The sequence below is a fragment of the Manis javanica genome, chromosome 7, assembly GCF_040802235.1.
Source record: "Manis javanica isolate MJ-LG chromosome 7, MJ_LKY, whole genome shotgun sequence".
In the NCBI taxonomy this organism is placed as follows: Eukaryota; Metazoa; Chordata; class Mammalia; order Pholidota; family Manidae; genus Manis; species Manis javanica.
In genome coordinates, this window is record NC_133162.1 from 91,084,359 (window position 1) to 91,096,736 (window position 12,378).

Consider the following 12,378-nt stretch of genomic DNA (forward strand, 5'->3'; position numbering starts at 1 on the left):
GATTTGAGGAAATAGCAAAATTGCTTCTCTGACTATGGTGATCATATCATTGACATGAACTAGAGGTGGCCAAGCTGGAACCAGGTACAGCAGCCATGCACTCCCTCCAGAAGTCTCTGTCTGCTATACTAATAACAGCATCTTGCTCTTGGTGACAGGACCACTGCTAGCACATATGGTATATTGGGCAAATTTTTTAAAGGGTTTCCCCCTCTGGGGTGAAGAACTATAAAAAAAATGTCCCCTCTTCATGAACATATCTTCCTGGGCAAGGGAAACAAAAGGAAAAATGAACAACTAGGACTACATTAAACAAAAGCTTCTGTACAGCAAAGGACACCACTAATAGAACAAAAAGGCATCCTACAGTATGGGAGAATATATTCATAAATGACATATCTGATAAAGGGTTGACATCCAAAATTTATAAAGAGCTCATTCACCTCAACAAACAAAAGGCAAATAATCCAATCAAAAAATGGTCAGAGGAACTGAACAGACAGTTATCCAAAGAAGAAAAGCTATCTTAAAGGCTCCTGTTTTCTAATCCCTTTGCATATATTATCTCATGTAAACCTCACAACGGTCCTAAGATATAAGCCTTATTATTGCCCAGCTAACAGACAAAGAGAAATTAAATGACTTGTTCCCAGGCATACACCTAGTAAGGAACAGAATTGCTGGTAGAGGTTTGAAATCTACTACTAGCCACTCAATAATGACACTAAGTGGCCCTAGGTGAAGCAGATGCTGTGCTCACACCTGCTCTTACGACCACAGGTGACTGTCACGGCAGTGTGGAGGCTTGTGCTCAGCCATGGTGCTCGACCCCCAGCCTCCGTGAGCAGCATCCTTTCATGGATTTACTGTATGGGCGACTGCTTCACTCAAAAGTGGCCTAAGCACAGTCAAATCAGATGGTCAATGAAGCCACATAGGAATATCTAAAGCTAGGATTTCCTGTGGTTTTTCTACCATGAAACAAAAAGCCCCTTTGACTTTGGCTCCTTTGGGATTCCAGGGAACAAGCTGGCATTATCTTTGCACTGAAGGGTCTTTGACTCTCATGCTCACTGCAGACAAGGCTGAAAGGACATCCGAAGGATTAGCCAACAGGCCTGTCAAGTCCCCAACCTCACAGAAGTTCTCCTTCAGCAAAAACAGCTGGCAAGTGACAGCTCCAAAAACTTACAGCGAGCTGGCGAGGTTCAGTGGGAAAGTAAGCAGCCGGGTCCCCCTATGTCTCAGTGGGCACGCAGGTGGGGTTCATTTTCATAGCGATTTTATTAAATAAACATGAACTGCGACTATGTCCTTCCTGGAGCCAGCACAACTGAGAAAGCAGGGGAGAGGACAAACTGTGCTAGGGGAGAAAGGCAACGGGCAGGCAGGCTACTGAGCTTGGCTTCTTTTAAGGTTAGAATGCCCTCTTGGGGTATAATATAATACCAGGAAGAGCAGTGAATTTTCTGCAACAGATGAGGCAAACTCAGAGGGGATTCAGAGAAACTAAAATCCAAACAGTGTCCTACTGAAGAATCTTACAGAGCTGACACTTCATGTAGGAGAAATTTTTGTAAAGGCAAAACCAAAATTAAATGACACCATGAAAAAGCAAAGATTGACTGGGTATAGAACCAGAACTCCTTTCAGAGAGCCAACCCAGATATGCTCTGTCATGCAACCCTCGCCTCCATGATGCATTTGTATCGCTCACCCACAGTGAGCCTTCTGGTCCCAACCAGACAGCTCACAGCCCAACACAACAGCACATGTGCCATAGCAATGCTCCCCTTCTTTGCCAGTGGTGGGGGGCACTCAGGAGCACCTCATCAGCTCAGTGGCAGGAGCTGTCCACTGCTCCCTCCACAGCAGAGTCTCTGGAGCCCAGAAAGAGTACAACGTGGGGCTGCAAAATGTGGCATCAAAGGATTAATCCAAGAGGCAGCATCAAGACAAGAATCAAACCCAGCGCAAGGCCATCTATGCAACTTGGCCCCCACAAAGGTCAAAGCAGGAGAGTCCAAGCATCAGACCAAGGATCAATTACCACAGAGTCTGGTGAGAACACGATGTTGGAAGCTGAGTTCGTGAGCCCCTGGCCCCCAGAGCAGACTGACAACGTGGCACGTCTGCATTCCTGCTCTGGAAACGTGCTGAAGCCAGGTTCAACTACATGTCCTTCATGAGGTCTTGTGCCCATCTCCCCTGAGACACTGCCCATGTCCCTTATGCTGGGCTGGGCTTGGTGACAGCTTATCAGTGCCTGTCTCAGAAACAGTAAAGACAATACAACGGTTACTGAGGCCAAGAACTGGAAATAAAAGGAAGAAAAGAGGGGAAGTGGGGGACAAAGAGGCAAAGTAACCACAACAATTTAAGTACAAGTTTGTGATCCATCATCTAGAATTCCAAACTCCAAAAGTGTCCATCTGAGAACCACAAGCTTTCTCTCCATCCCACAGCCGTCTGACCTGACTGAATTCATACAGTGGCAAAACCTCATGGGCACAGATGCAAAGTGATCAGGAGTCCTTATTTCTCCCACTGAGTTAGAAACAAGCATCTGTTTTGCTGCAGAACACTAATGTAATTCAGATAAGGAATCAGGGACAGGATTAGGGTGTGGGGACAAACTATAAGTCAAACTTAGATTACAGGCAGGATTGATGCTAGGATAATAATAGCAAGTATATAGTAAAAGCAGTTCTTTGAGCATAAATATTACAGATTATGGTGAGCTCTTAAATAAATCATCGTATTAGACCTTTACTGTGATTCTACATTGAGAGCTGATATGACTATCCCTGTTTCCACAAGGGAAGACACAAGTTCTAGAGATGTTAAAGGGCTTGCCCAGGGTCCTGACCCCAGTTGTGTCCTTGCCATTGGGCCACTTAGCCAGTCATGGTGAACTATCCACAACAATAACAAGTTGATGAATCTGGTCACAATTTAAATAAAATTTGCTCTTGAATTGCATCTCTGCACTCCCATTAGAAAATGTATTTGTCTGATGCTTCAGGGATTCACATGTCATAAGACAGAGATGAACGTCCTGGGAGACAGAATGTAGGAGGGTGGGCTTGGGGGTGCTGCAGCCCTCCACATGTTTCACAGGCCTCCAAAGCCTTCAAGGTAAAATCATGATAATGTGCTTTGATATGGGCAGCTGATATGCTTTTTCTTGTGAAATGTGTGAATGGAAGCTCCATCACAAATTTTAGCCACGTGACTGATCTTGAACTTGCAGTCCATACAGAATGTGCTTGCCCACAAAGTACCTCTAAGACAAATGTCCACCCCCCATCCTGACCCCCCCAGCCTTCCTAACCCCACTGCTGCCTACACCTCTTCAGATGGCATGTCAGAAGCCACCACTGGTTGGGAAGCAATTCTCCTGCATGTGATGGCAGCTGCCCTACATGTGTTATTTTAAACCAGTGCAGTTCAATAAGTCTTTATCCCTTCTCCAAGTCCACAAATGATAAGAATATAAATAAGACAAGCGCTTCCCTCAAGAAATTCAGCCCAGATTAATGCAAAGGTATATCCAAAAGAGTGTGTTTCTCTCCACTAAATTCCTGGTTGACTCACCCAATCTGTGATGACTGATAATTATTCATTTTAATGGGAAAAGCAGACTCCTAATTTGAATAGGATATTGTTTTTTTAATGATATTTTTCTCATTAAAAAGCAGAATAAAGTTTTTAAAGTGATGTCAATATAAATTCACCCCAAGATTAGCTTAAGGTAAAGTAACCCCGCAGAGGACATTTCATTTTATTTCCACTGAGCCCTATTCTACCTCAGGAAAATGGGAAAAACAGGAGCATTATCAATAACTTTTTTTATGTCATCTTACACTTTTCAAATGTTTCAAAAACATTTACATACAATGAGTACTTGAATGAACGTCCTTAGATAATCTCAAATCAAACAGTCAAGAAAATAGGACAGTTGGACAAAAATGATGGAATTTGTTCATTTTCCCATTCAAATTATTACTTAAGTCAAGAAAGATACACAAACAATACATGGTTGGGAAATGGTTCAGAACTCATCCTACAATCCCCATGGCTGATTAGCTGGCTGGTAGAGGATGAGATCATGAGTGTTGGATCTAAGTGAGACACTCCCCTCTGTCACAGCCCCCAGATAGCTGTAGGCCTCCCGCAGCCTGGGAAATGCACGTCCTGCACTACAGAAATGCCTGAGAATAGAATGTCCATGAAATTAAGCAAATGCAACACCATAGCCAGGAAATTAATGCAGAGTTTCTATAACCAGAGAATCAGTCTACCTCTTCCTAGATAAAAAAGGGGCAGGGGAATATTTTTACATAAAATGTGGAAATCAATACCTGAGTCAATTATCTTCAAAATTATTATACCTAGGAGTAAACATTACAATAGATAAATGTAAATTAAAGGCGTCCTTCTTCCTTCTCCCACCTATCCATCCATCCCATAAAATACTCTGGGTGTCAACCAGGTATTGTTACTTCTTAAAAGATTTTGATGTGTTCCCCTGTTCCCAATCATTCTGATATGAAACTACATCCAAAAACTTTGCAGGAATTTGTTCTCTTTACTCAACTGAACTATAGGTTTCTCAAGAGTATGAACACATCCTACTTTTTACTTTTTTTATCTTAATAAGCTACCACAGTACCTGGCCATGTGGTTTGTGTATCTCAATAAACATCTGAAATGAAGTGATCTTCTAAAACTCGATTGGCTTCAAAAAATATTTTAAAAATAAATGTGATTTATGTACACACTGGATTATTCAATCTATAAGATATTAAAGAGTTTAATTCAGTTTAGTGAGAGTGGAGGAAGCCATGAACATACTACACAGGTGATGAGGTAGGAGACAAACCAAATGGTTTCCTTGAGCTGAAGGAGTTCATGCTGGAGTTGGGAAAGCAGGTTCAATACATAACAAACTGCAACAGAATTAGAGCACAGGGGTAAATGGTTCCCAAGGACCAAAGAAGGCTGGGAAGTACCACTAGCTTGGTCTTAAATGAGGTATAACATTTTGATGTGTAGATATTGGGGGCAAAAAGGACAGACACCATAAGGTTCTTGGTGGGCAGAATAATATATGCAATACTTTTATAGCCAGAGTATCAAATTTAGGGATTTAGGAGCTTGTTTATGGGAGGTTTGGTAAGCAATGCTCAGACTTTGCTTTGGGCCAATAATGAGTCTTCACACAGAGGAACACCACCCTAGCCAGAGAAGAACTTGGGAAGGCTATCATGGCAGCAGTGTGCAGGCCTGGCTGGAAGGAGTTACTGAGCAGAGAAATACTAATACAATCAAATGTCGGGACTTGGAAGACATTGCGAAGACCTGAGGTACCATCTGAAGAAGTGTTTCAGGAATGGCTGTCAAGGTCTAATACATCTTTAAACACCCTGGTGTGTGCACCACAGTGCCAACGTATAGAGCACATGCTAAGTAAATATACTTGAATGGATGAATAAATACAATGGAATGAATAAATGGGTAAGTTAGTGTCTCTAAAAGAATTCTATAACCAGACAAAGGGAGACAAAAGGATTGATAAAGAAAGAGTCAAGGGAGATCTGAACCGTCTTAAAAGTTCTCCTCTCACAAGAAAAAAAAAATGTTTATGTGTGGTGGTGGATGTTAACTAGAGTTATTGAGGTGATCATTTCACAAAGTATATAAATATCAAATCATTGTATTGCACATCTGAAACTAATATAACATGTCAACTATGCCTCAATTAAAAAAAAGAGTCAAGGTAATTTAACGCCCTCAAATCTACTGTTCAGATTAAATGCAGAGTGTCGCATCCATGAGCAGCTGTCCCACATTTCACTATGCCAGGCCTATGGCTATAATGAAAAGCATTAGGGAAATATTAAGAATCATACTGAAACACTTTTTCTCATCAGAGGATTTGTAATCACAGAACAGCTTTCACAACTCTAACTTTCCAATGTATAAAAACAGAATGCCAACTTATCTCTATATTTACTTTTTCATCAGTTGGCCACAGTACAAGAATCCTTTTCCTATCAGCACTTGAGTAAAATGAGGCCTGCTCTCATATGTAAATACTAAACACATACCTTCTTCAGCGTCAAAACTAAAGCCTAATAATTATGCCAAATCATCTCAATCCTCTCACAAATTAAGAGACAAAAGGTATGAAAAAGGAAAGTTGGGTTTGTGTGCATGTCACAAAACTAAATTTAAACTCAGATACCACATTCAGGATACAATTCACTCATTAAACTTGAGATAGTTCACCTTTCAATTTGTGAAAGCAATTAGTCTCCATGCAGGACCACCTGTCAAATGCACGTTTCTATTTCTAGACAATTCGTTTGCCTGGGTGAACATGATCATGCAATGATTAATATCAATCCTAGATATGTGTAATGCTGGGGAATTTAAGTACATACTGTATTCAGGCAGCTGACTGCAGAGAACTGGCTACACCTCTTGTAATGGGACCACCTGGTAGGGGAAGGAGGCACAGTGGAAACCCCAGTGAGCAGGGAATAGGAAATTTACACAGTAGCTCAAATCCCAGGCAATCCCAAACCTCTAGGACAAAATCACAGAATCCTGGAGCTGGAGGGGTTCCCACGCATCACCCATGGCAGCCTCTCTCACCACATTCAGGCTCCCCCACTAACTAGTTCACCACAGTATCATTCAACACTAACTTAAATGCCTCCAATAGCACACACAAAAAAACACCTGTTTCAAGGCAGCCTATTTCATTGATGGATAGCTTTTATTTTTAGCAAGTTTTTCTCTAAAGTAAGTCAAAATTGATACCTTATTAATGTGTGGCTCTAATTCTAATTCTGGGCCAAATAGGCACTCTGTAACTGTTGAATGAATGAATAATAAATAAATGAACAAATGGGTTCATAAAAATTGGTTGACAGTATGACAGAAGTAACTCCCCAAAAATTTAAGTTTTTAAGAGCCATGATGGCTCAAAACAAAAAAATAAGGATTTTGTTTGATTCACTCACTATTTCTTAAGCAGGGATGATTTTTTTTTTTTTTTTTTTTACATTTTAGAGGAGGAAACAGCCCATAAACAAACAAACAAACAGGGTAATTTCAGATAGCAAATGCAGTAAACCCTTCATAAATCCCATCAATGCAGATTTCTTTGCATTTTCTTGTAAGGGTAACATAGTGTGTGTGATTTGGCCCTGAGTGTCTTCTCTGTGCAACAGATCTCTGTACAGCTGGAAAACATCTTGCCTTACACTTTAAGATTGAGTTCCACCTTGGTCCCCCATGGGCTTCTTGGAATGAAACAAGTCTTAATGGAAACAACTCTAAGGGAAAGAACCTACTTCTAATACTTACTCTACTACCATCCTTTACATCTTGTACCTGTAAAGAAAGCAGCCAAATTCCATGATCTCTACTGTCACAACTGTCAGTACTCTGTGATATATAATTTATCCTCAGAGATTGCTATCTTGCACTTTAAGGAGTTTACTGTCTTAATTGCACTTCTCTGAGAGTTCAAAAAAATCTGTACGGGAATGTAAATTAGTTCAACCATTGTGGAAAGCAGTATGGAGGTACATCAAAATGCTCAAAACAGACTTACCATTTGACCCAGAAATTCCACTCCTAGGAATTTACCCTAAGAATGCAGCACAAGTTTGAGAAAGACAGATGCACCCCTATGTTTATTGCAGCACTATTTACAATAGCCAAGAATTGGAAGCAACCTAAATGTCCATCGATAGATGAATGGATAAAGAAGATGTGGTACATATACATAATGGAATACTACTCAGCCATAAGGAAAGGGCAAATCCTACCATTTGCAGCAACATGGAGCTGGAGGGTATTATGCTCAGCGAAATAAGCCAAGTGGAGAAAGAGAAATACCAAATGATTTCACACATCTGTGGAGTATAAGAACAAAGGAAAAACTGAAGGAACAAAACAGCAGCAGAATCACAGAACTCAAGAATGGACTAACAGGTACCAAAGGGAAAGGGACTGGGGAGGATGGGTGGGTAGGGAGGGATAAGGGGTGGGGAAGAAGAAGGGGGTATTAAGATTAGTATGCATGGGGGGGGTGGGAGAAAGGGGAGGGCTGTACAACACAGAGAAGACAAGTAGTGATTCTACAACATTTTGCTATGCTGATGGACAGTGACTGTAAAGGGGTTTATAGGGGGGACCTGGTTATACAGAGGATCAAAGCCTAATTTGGCTACCCCGAAAATGAACTAAGACACGATATGAAAAAGAACTTCCAACATCAGCACTCTCTGAAAGACTCATGCCAGAAGATGATCATCAAAAAACCCCAACAAAGATCCACGTGCTGCTACAGGTGTAGATGCACTCATCCCACCAGTTCCTGGACTTGCCATGGGAATGAAGAAGGAGATATCTAAGTTGGCCTGTGCATACAGTAAAACAACAAATTTGACTGGATCTACACTGTTGGAACTCAACCAAGAATTAGGAGAAGTGCAAATTGTATAGCGCTCCAAAATCTTACAACTACAGACTATTTACTGTTAAAAGAACATATGGGATGTGAACAGTCCACAGAAATGGGTTGTTGTAATTTGTCTGATTTCTCTCAGACTGTTCAAGTTCAGTTGGACAATATCCACCGTATCATAGATAAGTTTTCACAAATGCCTAAAGTGCCTAACGGGTTTTCTTGGTTTCACTGGAGATGGCTGGTAATTATAAGTATGCTTTGGTTATGTAACTGTTATTCCTATTATGTTAATGTGTGTGCGCAATTTAATTAGTAGTTTAAAACCTATACATGCTGAAGTTACTATACAAGAAGATATGTCAAAGAAATAATCAATCTTCCCATGTTTTCTTCCACCTGCTACTTCTATAGCTTTTCTTCTTCCTTCCTAATTACAACCCATAAACAGAATTCATGCCTCATATCGAATTTACCGTGTATCACAATTCTTCCAAGTGGTAAAGATACCTCAAGACAAATGCTGGGCATAGAAGCCACAGGGCATAAATATGCAAAGAAGTAAAAAACTAACCTTTTCAAACAATAAGGCTTCTCTCTCACTTACCAACTTTACATTTCCCTGTATGGCCCCGGAAGATGACTGGTTAGCCAGAGACGGGTAAGATTCCTCAAGGGAGGAACAACCTAAGACAGGCACAGTTGCAGGGGGGCCATCAGGTGAGAAACTGGGGATCAACAGAGGTGAGGCTTAGAACCTCTTTCCCCCTGTTCTGAGAGAAATCTGCTGCATCCGTGGATGTTTATTGCCCTTGTCTAGCTTGGATTAACACATAGTCTACAGGCACACACCTGATCATCTACATTTGCTCTCTTACAACACTAAACTATGTTTTCTACCTTTATCTTGCATCTACCTACCACTTCAGCATTTCATTAAAAATAATAATAATAAAGAGAGAAATGTGGTATCCACATATAAATCAAGCATAAAAATCAAACGAATATTCATATTTGGACTGATTGTTTATAGTTCATAATGCATGATCAAAACCGAAAGTTTCTGTGGTGACTGCCCTTGTACTGTTCACCATGTAACTTATTCACTATGTAAGAATTTGTTCTCCATGTAAGAACTTGTTCGTTATGCTTCAGAAGATGGAGACTGATGAAAATTAGGCTTGGGGTGGATTAATGATTGTGCATTGAGCATTGACTCCCCTATACAGAATTTTATTGTTGTTAACAACCATTTGATCAAGAAATAGGAGAGATGCTCTCACAAAAAAAAAACAAAAAAACAAAAAAAAAAAGTACACACTTCCAATTGTAAAATAAATAAGTAACCAGGATATAATGTATAGCATAAGAAATGTAGTCAAAATATTGTGACAACTTGGTATGGTGATAGCTGGTACCTAGAATTATCATGTATATAAATGTTGAATCACTGTGTTGTACACCTTAAATTAATGTAATACTGTGTGTCAACTACCCTTCAATAAAAAATAATTATCTACAAAAAAAAAAAATCTGTAAATAAAGGGTAAAAGTCCTACCGTGACTGTCAAATGTTGGGATTGAACAAGTGGAATTTTCTCCACATATTTCAAATGGATGAGTATATGTGGCTAGGATATTAACCTGAAGTTGACATGGGAACCATAATCTAGGGCCATTTATTCCAATTACTTCATTTGGGATGAAGTCTTCTGCAGCTATGGCTACCATTATACTGACCAAATACATAGTTCTTCTCAGCAGCTGCACTTGATAAATGTGCTTGTCCAAGCCTCACTTGCCAGAACTCAAGAGGTTTAACCAATGGATCTGTTGAAGCTTCATCCAACAATAAGTTCTGTGATTCTGTTTATAGCACTGGATGGCCAGCGAGCGACCCTGTGATTAGAAGAAGCCCCACCATGCATTTCTGAGACACAAGGAGCCAAAAGGAAGGAGGGTGGAATAGAGGAAGGAGACACAAAACTCACGGTCAAGTCAGCAGATGAGCTCATCATGTGGGCTCCTGACTACCTTCCAAAGCCAAATATAAATAATATTCATTGGTCAGCTGATTGCAAAATCTGTGCTCAAATAAGTAGCTGGCAAACTGATTTCCAAAGGAAAAATGGATTCAGAATGGTCAAAGCTTCTGTGGCAAGTATTTTCAAAATCACATGATTATTGCACAAAAGACATTTGCTAGGAACTTTTTATCACAGAGTTATTAAAGTCAAGAACAAACACAGGAGATTTGCCAAAGGCTAAAAGCTTTGCTTAGTAAGTGGTGTGGCTAAAAAATGGCTGGCCTTGGGTGACCGAGACTGTGCCAGGGGTGGCTGCCCAAGGCAACTCTAGAAGCAGTGCTCTCTGCTTGCTTTGCCTGAGAACCCAGCACTTAACTCTGATTTATTATCATTAATCAAAAAAATCATTCAAGTTCTGTTTTAATGACCCTAATCTAAAACATTACCTATTTTTATACCCAGAAATTTTGTTCAGCACTGGTCTTTAGATCTTATTATTTAAAGATCACTGTGCACCCTCTCTTTGCTTTGATGATCTTTCATCAAACTTTGACCAAAACTACAATAAAATTCAAACATCCACAATTTAAACTCTAATCCCTCTCCAATCAAGATTTTAAAATATATTTAAAGGGAAAGTTTTAATGAATATAATAAATTTTACCTTGTCTTGTTCAAAATTAATGTCTTGTTCAAAATTAATGTCTTGATATTTGAGCAATGAGTATTATTTTTGTCATTTAACAAAACAATTAGAGTTGCATCCCATTTTTTAAATAGGTATAAATTAGGAATATAGTACAGAAATTGGTTACAAGAACAGAGACACTATTTGCCTGCATTGGTGGAATTACGGTGGTTTTCAACGTTCTTTTTCTAATTTGTAGTTTTCTGTACTTCCTGTAATGAGCACTCGTTGCTTTTGGGGGGGAAAAAAGAATAAAAGAAACCTCATCTAGGAAACAAATGAATTAGGAATTGTTTCTGCAGCCTAGACGCCTGGCATTCACTCCCCTCAGGTGCTCAGACTTTGCCTGAAGGTCCATTTCCTTCTGAAGGCACGTCAGGTGAGCAGTGAGGTCCCTGAAGAAATGTTCTGGGTCCCAGCCCTGCAAGGTAACCATGACACCAAAGGCTCAATTCCAGTTTACACCTCTGAGACCATCTGAAGGGTTCTAGAGAACTTTAGTGATAAAATAAAACATTAATTCAGATTTCAGATTCCATTCAGTCTGAGATTTGCAATGAGTTCTTGAGATATGTTCTTTCAAGACTGTAGTACCCTTTTCCTGTGCAAATTTTCAGTATTTATTTTTGCAAGAAAATCATTTAAAATGTGGCTTTAAAATAGGGATGAAAATAATTAAGATTATTTCAAAGTCTCTTCTGCCAAGGCTAACAATTCACTCATATTTTTAGAGTCTAAAAATATGTAAGATAACATTATTACTAATAATCTAAAATGGGCCTACTCTGAACCACGGTTCATCTCCATAACTTCAGGTTGGCCAGTGGTTGAGAACACACCTGTGAAAGGCACTCTCACTAAATTCTAATCCTGGCTTTACTCTTACCAGCAATGACCTTGGAAAAGCAGCAGATAACCCTGAATCTCAGCTTTGTGCAGGGAAAATAAGAATTCTCAACATCTATCTCCCGAAGGTTTGGAATGGATTTCATCAAAGGACTGCCTGACACACTGTAAGCTCTAAAACATCACAGATGTTATTACTCCCTCCTGATAGCAGCAATGTCTTATATGTGCCTACTGATTCAAGCTCTTCAAGATGCTTTCAGATCTTTTACCTCATTTGATATTCAGGCAGCCCTTTCAGTACAAAAGCAGTAATTACTGTCCCCATT

The 12,378-nt window shown here is 39.9% G+C and overlaps 1 pseudogene; it reads right to left on the minus strand.

Annotated features, from left to right (window-relative positions):
• The window catches only part of LOC108403195 (disrupted in schizophrenia 1 protein-like), a 79,705-nt pseudogene that overhangs the window by 57,796 nt on the left and 9,531 nt on the right, over positions 1–12,378 (minus strand).